A 10,634-nucleotide genomic window follows, 5' to 3' on the forward strand; every position below is an offset into this window, starting at 1 on the left:
TTTTGCCACTTAGACATTGCACTGGGCTCAACCGATTTTTTAATAAAGGGAAAGGAAAAAGAATGTTGGTGACAAAAACACAGTTTAAGCTCTATAAAGTCTTTCTCAAAGATGCAATAATTAAAATGAAATGAAACATTTTGAGTGTCTGTTTATGTTGTTTCCATTTCACTACAACCTATTTCCTTTAACACTATGTACACACATGGTTACACACGCTCCTAGCACACACCTCCATTTAACCCAGTGAACCACACTGCTGCCACCTGTCGACTAATCTTTATGATCCATTCTGCTCAGGGACAATCCTGGATGAAGATTACAATTGATAATCTGAATCAAATCTTCACGGTTTGTACTCTGAGGACACCATATTTCCGTAAACCGATTTCTCAAGGCAGGAGACAACTATAATGAACACAAATCCTAATGTGAATTTTAAACCTGAGCCTATGAAACTGTGTCATAAAATGAGAAACAAACAAACAAACAAACAAACAAAACCTTTGAGCAAAGCACCTGGCTCCAGGCTTCAGATCAGCTCAAAACCAAGCGTAGCTGCCACCTGGGGATAGAGCTAATGGATGGACGATCTTTCTCTCTGTATCTCCTTCTCTCTGTAAATCTGACTTTCAAGTAAAAAAAAAAAAAAACTTTAAAATAAAAACACTTTGAGCTTAAAAAGAAAAACTTAAAAGGTTCAGAAAAGACAAAGAAAGAACTTCCATCCACGCATTCATTCCCCAAATGCCTGCAACATCTAGTGTTCCGCCAGGCAATGCTAGGAATAGAAAGATAAGAATTAAATCCAGATGCCCAAGATGGGTGAAAGGGATCTGCCACTTCACTTGCTGCTTCCTAGGGCATACATTAGCTGATATGGCATGTAGGTGTTCCAAACAACATCTCAGTCGATAGGCCAAACACCCACACAATTTATTTCATTCTCTCCCTTCTCTTTTACTTACTGTATTTTCTCTTCAGACACTGAAGGTAATAATCCTTCTTCCTATGCTACTGAGAAAAAGTAGGTGTAAAATACATTTCAAACACAAACTAAGTTAGCAAGAATCTTAACTGCCTACATTCAAGATCAACTCCCCCATTCCTTCTTATCATTTCTGACCTATTACCATACCATACTGCTCTCTAACTTGAGCACAACTGGAATCTAGCACATAATGATGACTTTTCTCCACTGAGAGACTTTGCACACCTGAAAGTCACAGGGTGGCTGGCTCCTAGCTGTGTCTCAATAGAGCCTTACAGACAGAGGTAACTGTCCCATGCCCTTCACTTTAGCACCACTGTGACCTGACCCTACACAATCTACGTGTAGCTCCACCTGCAAAACAACAAGAGGCTCCTATGATTATTTTGGCCACTTCAACACTCATGAAATGTTTTAGACCAGCATTTAGGAAAGTAGACTTTACAGACAGTGCCTGAGCTTAAATTTCAGTTCCAGCTTTTCTTATCAAAAACATGAATGTTTTGCAGAGCCCTTAAGAGCACTTGTCAGAATAATGGAAAAAGCACTGAGCACTGTGCAATCTTAGAAAAGAGGGTATTTCAGGAACATGCACAAGGATAGTCATCAAATGAGAAAGTGCGAATCAAACTTATGTTTGTAATTTAATAGTAAATCTAAAGTGTCTTTTCACAGTTTTGCTCTTACCCAGTTTCTAACTCCACATAACACTTCAGGTCATATTTATGGATGGCAATAATAAATTGCAATTAAGGAAACACAGTTTTTACCTCTTTTTTCCAAAGTCACCCCCAGGGTTCATGGTGGCTAAGATACGGAATTTTTTCCCAGCAGTCAACAGCTCCACTTCATTATCCTTATCCTCTGAGCTCCCTTTCTCAGCTAACACCAGAAGCTTCTTCACCTCAAGGACGCTGAAAGAAATTCAGACAAGGTTTACACATTGTACTTTGCAGTCTTTGACAACTTTTCTTAACATTTATTTTTATTTGAAAGACAGGGTCATACAGGTGGAGAAAGACATAGGGACATCTTTCACTCACTAGTTCACTCTTCAAATGGCCGTAACAGCCAAGGCTGTGCCAGGCCATAACCAGGAGTTCTTCCAGGGCTCCCATCTGAGTTAGAGGCCCACATACTCAAATCATCTTGTGCTGTTTTCCCAGGGTCGATAACAGGGAGTGGGGACAGAAGTAGAGTAGCTGGGATATGAACCACCTATGGCCACGTGAGATGCAGGTGTTGCAGTCAGTGACTTACACCCACACCTTAGCACTAACCCCTCTGACAGTCTTTAAAGAAATCGCATTTACTTTTACCATATTGGTTACTCATTACTATGTCAATTAATTCCATGGTGATGTAAATTTTTGCTGATGGTATGTTGGAGCTTTTAATTGATCGGGATGATACTCTGCTGGCTCTGTCTTCAGACCAGAGAGGGTATACCTAAGAAGCCGTTGAACTTGACTAGACAATAAGATGCTGGACTCTGTGTTTGGTATATGCTTGCAATGGGGGAATCTCAACTGAACTTGAACTGTGGTTATGCAACAAGGTGGAGGAATCCACCATGGTGGGAGGGTTTGGGGAGGGGTGGGGAGAATCCCAGTACCTATGAAACTGTGTCACATAATACAATGTAATTAATGAATTTAAAATAAAATTAAAAAAAAAAGAAAAAAAAGAAACACCTCCCCTGCTAAGCCAGCTCTTTCCTGCATGACTTCCTATCATAAGTTTAAAATGACTCACTATTGCAATGTTTAATCAGAGGAAAACTCCCTCTAAGGTGGACTATGTCAGCCAGTGGAGTCTGGAGATTTCATTGTGCTTAGAATGGCAAAATTGGCGGCAATTCAGAACTGCTGAATTATCAAAACCACTTGATCAGTGCCCTCAGAGCATGCCCCACATCGGAGACCCTGGGATGGGTGGGAGGCTGGGTGGGACTTCTCCCTTTATGTCTTCCCCTCTTCCCAGACACAGGAAGAAAAAAAACAGAAAATGTGGAAATAATGGTTTTACCCACTTTCCTGAAGCCCTTGACCTTTTGCACCCCAATTAACTATGTAAAGATCATCAACATAAAGTAATAAGAAAAAAGTCCCTTTTCTATTATTCCTTCTTCAGGCTCGTCTTGTAAGTCTCTTCCTTTGTCTTTACGCCTTTCCAATAAACGAATAAAGAAGAAAAAACAAGGAAAGCAAGTGCTCTTTTTAAAAAGAATTTTTACCCCAGCCATATGCTGGCAGTGAAAAACAGGGCAAATGGAGATTCTAAGGTGGACTATGTCAATCAGAAGATTCTTCAGCAACCACATCGTGCTTGGAATGGCGAGACTGGCAGCAATTCATAACCGCTGAATTATCAAAACCACTTGAGCAAGACCCCCGGTGCATGCCCCACATCGGGGACCTGGGATGGGTAAGAGACTGGGTGGGGCTTCTCCCTTTATCGCCTCTGTTACCCCAGATATAGGAAAAAATTTGAGAAAATAGTTTTACCCCCTCCCCTCTCAAAAAATTTTTTATAAATAAATTTAAAAGACCAGTTTAAAGGACTAAGAATTCGTTAATGATTACAGTGAGAGGTGGAAGCAATGAAGCTTACGAGGGAGCTCACTGCTTTAAACGTTGTAAAGCTGGATTATAATAGTAGCAAAAAAAAAAAAAAAGAAAAGAAACAGTTAAAATACCTCATCAGCATTACGATTCCCAGGTCCCATTAACTCTGACTTCTACCAAACTCTTGGGATTCCTGGAGTAGTTGGATTTTCTTTTTGAGTATGAAATTGTTGAAACATCAGACCCTCTCACCTTCACCCCGCCCCTACACATGTTTTGTGAAGCCAATGAGTTTACTTTCTGTTAACTGGAACCAAAGCAATCCTAAATAATACATCAAAACTATATGAAATTAAAAAAAAATAGTAGCCAAATTTAGGAGTTTGACTAAGTCATTAGATTGCAGATTTCAAATGGATACATTTTCTCATATGTAAATAATATAATAACAAAGAGGGAAAGAAAAATAAAGAAGAGCTGTTCCTCGCATTAGTACAAATTATGTGGTGCCATAGAGTCCTAGTACAAGATTCTAACATTAGTTCTTCCAAAAACATTCACAGTAGATGCGCAACTTGGCTTAACCAAAGAATTTTAAAGATTGACTCACTGTTTTTAGCCATGTTATCACACAATTCCATCTTTTATAAGTGGGGGAAAAAAAGAAAGAAAAAAAACTAGGTCTTGTAAAGGAAAACATGAGTGCTACAGTCAAGCAGAAACTAAATCCTCAGTAATTTCCACCATGCACTGTCCAGCTATGTGAAGAGTATTAACCCTTCCTTTTATAGTTTATTTAGAAAGATTCCATCTGATGGATATTTATTTATTTATTTATAGGTTTGAACTGCTCGCTCACTTCACAAATACCCAGAACAGCCAATGGCTGGGCCAGGCTGAAACCAGGATCTAAGCACTCCGTACGGTATCAAGGACCCAAGTGCTTTCGCAGAAGCTGCATCAGAAGCTAAGTAACTGCTACTCTAACTGGCACTTTGCTATGGGATTTGAATAGCTCATTTTCGCAACTGAACCTACTGAGCCAAAAAGACCATTCCTTTGAGCTACATTATAATGCACAAGACTAAATACCGAAACAAAGGCAGATCAACAAAAACACACATACACAGAGCAAAACTCTCACCATGTACCTATTGAGTCTTTCAAGAACAGAGTCATCCGCTAGCGAGATCTCATCCAAGAGGAAAACACCATCCTCTTTCATGGCCATAACCAGAGGCCCATCATGCCATTCAAAAAGCTTTGATGTGTCCACTTCTTCCTACGGTATAGAAAAGTGGGGTAATTAAAGTACAGATAACAGACATGGAGCCAGCTGTTGTCTCTCTGGATGAACTGGTCATTCCAGAAGAAATAACAGCTTAAAAACACAGATAGAACCAGGATGATTGTCTGAGCCAATTACAGATTAGTGGAAATCTGCTGAGATACATATGCATCCATAATTAAACCAAAACTTGGGTCCACAAACCCCACCATGACCAAAATTCCACATGGACACAGTGAACTGCAGTTCTTCAAATGAATGCACACATTAATATTTGTCACTGGACACACCTTGTCACTTTGCTTCTACCTCACTGGTCGCAGCCCCCCCCCCAGGAAGTCTGAGGTCTCCATGTGCATAAGGGGCAGTTGACAGAATATAATTTCTGATTTGCTAAAGCTGCAAACAACTGACAGATCGTAGTTTTCCCACACCTATTAGAGATGTACAACAAATTAACAAAGGAGCATGAGTTCCCAATAAACATCCAAACATCCCATCAGCATAGAGGGCAGCCACAGTGACCACCTCATCACAGCAGCAGAACAAGCAGCAAGAAACATCCATCCTAGGCCCATTGTCCCCTCCCACATCTCTGATCCAGAAAGACACAAATTTCAATCCCATCATTTTCTAGCAGTATACACAGCTATTGAGGGAGGGGTGGGAACCAATTCATATAAACTTTCCAAGAGACTAACTCACTCATCCATTTTTCCCTCTGGAAACCTAAGGTAAGAACCTCATTCGTCAAGAATGACCAAACAGCCCACAGTGATGAAGATGCAAGCTATCATTCTTTTCCATAAGCAAGTAGTCTATCTGAAGACAAAAGAAGTGAATCACAGGTCTCTCGTTTGCTTCTTTTAAAAACAAAACAAAGCAAAACATAAGGGCTTTGAAAATAAAAAAAGAAATCACAAAATGTGCCAATAATCAGCCCCTTCAGAGATATCTCAAGCAATGGTGAGGGTTACAGAACTTACCCAGTGTCTCCAACCAACAGCACTGGTTCACCAAATTCCAATGCCTGTCCCACCAGCATGGCCAATCTCCGCATGGCTGTGGTCCACATGACACGACTGAACTTAGATTCCAACATGGACAACTGCGGAGACAATTTACCTAACCAGGGAAGAACATGCATTTTATTATTTTTTTTAAGATTTATTTTTATTGGAAAGGCGGGTATACAGAGAGGAGAGACAGAGAGGAAGATCTTCCATCTGATGGTTCACTGGCCAAGTGGCCACAACAGATGGAGCTGAGCCAATCCAAAGCCGGAGCCAGGAGCTCCTCTGGATCTCCCATGTGGGTGCAGGGTTCCAAGGCTTTGGGCCATCCTCAACTGCTTTCCCAGGCCACAAAGAGGGAGCTGGATGGAAAGCAGGGCTGTCAGGATTAGAACCGGTGACCATATGGGATCCTGGAGCGTGCAACGTGAGGAACTCAACCAATACACTAGCGCGCTGGGCCCCAGAGTATGTATTTTTTTTTTAAAGATTTTATTATTATTGGAAAGCCGGATATACTGAGAGGAGGAGAGACAGAGAGGAAGATCTCCCATCCGATGATTTACTCCCCAAGTGAGCCACAACGGGCCGGTACGCACCGATCCGATGCTGGGAACCAGGAACCTCTTCCGGGTCTCCCACGCGGGTGCAGGGTCCCAATGCTTTGGGCCGTCCTCAACTGCTTTCGCAGGCCACAAGCAGGGAGCTGGATGGGAAGTGGAGCTGCCAGGATTAGAACCGGCGCCCATATGGGATCCCGGGGCTTTCAAGGCGAGGACTTTAGCCGCTAGGCCACGCCGCCAGGCCCCAGAATATGTATTTTTAAACTCCATTCATATTCCTCTTAGCTTTTAGACCTACTCACCCAGTAATCTCAGCACATTTCCTTTGGAGAAAAGTGACTTGGGGCATAGTTTTTTCTTGAAATGTTTCTCAAGGACTCGCTGAATCACATCAACCTCTTCCTGCTTCCTGACTCGACCTGCCAGAAGCATAAGGCCTAGATCACGCTCTTGGTGGAAACACTAAGGAAATGCTGAGACAATGGACAGCAGCTCTCTGCTGCTGCTACCATAGCTAGAACAGAAACTGGGGAAATCTAGAAGGACCACCATCACAACAAAATGTATCTGCTTTGTGCCCAGCAGTACCACAAATGAGCAGGTGTGCACCAAGACACAGTTAGGGCTGCTCAGAGCAAAAATTCAGAATTGATTCCAAGGTCTCAATGAGAGAACAGAAAAAAACAAACTGGGAGATGACATAAGGCAACAAAAAACTATGAATGGCTCCTGATATGCCCTGGCAGCATGACTAAAATTCACATCAGGATGGATGGAAAACTCAGACTCAAAAGAGAAAATACACCAGGGCCTCAGTTAGATGAAGTCAGAGTAGTGATTTCTGCTAAGAGACTTGGTGGAAATTTCTTGGACACCACAAATATTTTACATCTTCACAAAAGTAGAAATAATGATGTACACAAACATGCATGTGCAAAAACATTTTATTCTATATACTATGTAAACGAAAATACTTTCTAAAATAGCACATTCTTCCCATTCTTTACCAGATAAAAACAGGTAAAATATTCTTATCACAGGCTAATTTAATTTGCTCTCCTTAATTATTAACTACCTCATTCATGACTCATGCAGTACTTTCAAATGGGAAGATTCCAAAATGTTACCTATTTTGCCACAAATAATAAAATAAAAAGATTTTTCATGGATCAAAACAAGATACTAAACTGAAGTCAGGACTTTCTGTGTGCTCCCCATACTGCAAATAAAAGCTTAGTAAGCTGTACCCACCCATACATCTCAACTGCCACGGGGTTATACCCATATCCTGACCACACAAACGGCGATCAGAAGCAAAGAACAAACCTTAGCAGAGAGCCCTCACTAAACTCAGGACTGCAGAAATGGAATTCCCAACTAAATCAGGCCTGAACGGAGACAAGATCTGTTTGTGGAATATACCAAGTAAACAGTATGTATCAGCCACAACACAGGATGACATCCATTTTAACAAAATGCTCAACACCAGTCATAACTTCAGAAGGGAAGGGTATCTGGTCAGAAACATACCATCATTGGCTAAATGCTACAGCCAATCATATTCCTTGTCCGTCTGCTCAGCCAGCCGGTAGCATTCATCCCAGCACAACAGATCTCTCAGAGTGATGAAGCCCTGCTTTCCAGCAAACACAGAAGAACTCCTGCGATACGACTGTTCGTGGATACCAAACAAAGGAACAGGGTCTGGTTAACAGTACTGTCAGAGGTGTGCAATTCAAATGAAATAAAAATCCTTAACAAATTAAATTTTTGATTTACATGCTCTCATTCCAATGATTCTTTCTTTAACCTAAATAAAATATAATTAATGAAAGAAAAAAGTTCAAGTTCATGTATTACAATATAAATACACAATTCTATCTCATATGCTTTTTAAAATATTAGAAATTGTAATAAAAGTTAACCAAAATACAGAGAAAGATTAGACCCACGGTATGATATCATAACAGTGAGTGTTAATTATTGTTAGCTTTTGAAACAGCAGTATGAAAATGCTTTAATTATGGCAAGAAATACTTTCTTAGGGGTGGGCTTCGCAATACAGCAAATCAAACAACATCTAGTGCTGGACTATCATGAAACCATGAATGAGTAACTCAGTTCACATTTTCAACACAGATGGCAGGGATCCAAGTACCTGAGCCAACATCTGATGCTTCCCGGGGTGTGCACCGTCCAGAAGCTAGACACAGGAATGGAGTCACAGCTGATGTGCGCACATGAAGCATCATCACTAAGCACCTGCTATAGAACAATTCTACCTCTACAAGCTACGGTGTATTCTGAAAACCAACTCTAGCTTTGCAGTTGACATGGGAGAGAGGCATATAATGGGTATCTTTATGCATATCTGAGTGGCCTACTATGGACATATTATTTCAAATATCTGAAAAACAAAAATTGTACTTTGCCTATGCCAAATTCCATCATAAACTAAAAGTTACAGAGGTGGACCTAGCACATATCCTGGCCACCCTGCTTCCCATCAAGTCCTCCGCTTGTGGCCAGGGAAAGCAGTCGAGGACAGCCCAAAGCCTTCAGACCCTGCATCCAAGTGGAGGACCCAGAAGTGGCTTCTGGCTCCTGGCTTCGGATCAGCGTAGCTCCAGCCATTGTAGCCACTTGGCGAGTGAATCATCGGACGGAAGATCTTCCTCTCTATCTCCACTCCTCTCTGTATATCTGCCTTTCCAATAAAAATAAATATTTAAAATAAATAAATATTAAAAAAACTTTTTTAAAAAGATTTATTCATTTTATTACAGCCAGGGAGAGACAGAGAGGAAGATCTTCCATCCGATGTTTCACTCCCCAAGTGAGCCGCAATGGGCTGATGCGCGCCGATCCGATGCTGGGAACCTGGAACCTCTTCCGGGTCTCCCATGCGGGTGCAGGGTCCCAATACATTGGGCCGTCCTTAACTGCTTTCCCAGGCCACAAGCAGGGAGCTGGATGGGAAGTGGAGCTGCTGGGATTAGAACCGGCGCCCATATGGGATCCCGGGGCTTTCAAGGCGAGGACTTTAGCTGCTAGGCCATGCTGCCGGGCCCTAAATATTAAAAAAAAACTTCTAAAAAATTTTCCAGGGGCTAGAGTTGTGGCATAGCTCATGAAGATGTCACCCTGCAATGCAGACATCCCTTACAGATACCAGCTCATGTCCTGCTCTATTTAACTACCTGAAAATAGCCTGGGAAGACTGTGAAAGATGATACAAGTACTTGAGCCTCTGTCTGTTTATATGGGGGACCAGGAGAAAACTCCTGGCTTCTGGCACCAACTTGGCCAATCATGGCCACTGAGGTTATCTGGGGAGTGAATCAGCATAAAGAAGGTGTTTCTCTCAGATTAACCAGTTTTTTAAAATGAAGGGATAGGAGGTGGGAAGCAAAGAAACATGTTTAAATCTTGAATAAATCAATAGTTAAATTAAAAAAAAAAAAAAAACAAGATCCAGGGCCAGCAGTGTGGTGTAGCAAGTTAAACTGCTGCCTGGGTCACTGCTGCTCTGCTGGCAGCCTATGTGAACACTGGTTAGAGATCTGGCTTCTCAGCTTTCAATGTAGCTTCGTGCTAATGCTCCTAGCAAGGCAACAGAAACACATGAGATGTGAATGAACGGAGTTCTAGGTGTCTGTCTGCCTTTGGCCTGGCCCAGGCCTGGTTGCTACAGTCTTCAGGAGTGTAAACCAATCAACACAAGATCGCTCTCCTTCTGTCAACTGTTTTTCAAACACATAAAATAATCTTTAAAATTATTACTCTGTAACAATTAATAAATGATTAAGACTCTTACTTCTACTTATAGAAGATGCCAGATTTTGGTCACCAAAACCAACCAGCAGTTTCCATCCACAGCTAAATTCAGTGAAAAGAGAATACCTGGAGATCCAGCATGACTGTAACTAACCTGCTGCAATGGGAGGGCGGCAGACTACAGCGCTTGTGCAAGATTGTTTCCAACTCAGAGCTGGCAGTTCATCAAAGTGTAGTTCCACAAACCGATTCCTGAAGGCTCTAGAAAGCACCTAGGAAACACACAGAAAGGATGTGGTAAATGGTGCTTGTTCACCCAGTTTCCAAAATGGAGGCTCTGCTGGACACCACACAGAGGCAAAAAGGGCTCACTCCACATAAAAGGAATCTCTCATTCTACACGACCCTGAATGGGAGGTACAGAACAAGCATCAC

The sequence above is a fragment of the Ochotona princeps genome, chromosome 7 (assembly GCF_030435755.1).
Source record: "Ochotona princeps isolate mOchPri1 chromosome 7, mOchPri1.hap1, whole genome shotgun sequence".
Classification (NCBI taxonomy): domain Eukaryota; kingdom Metazoa; phylum Chordata; class Mammalia; order Lagomorpha; family Ochotonidae; genus Ochotona; species Ochotona princeps.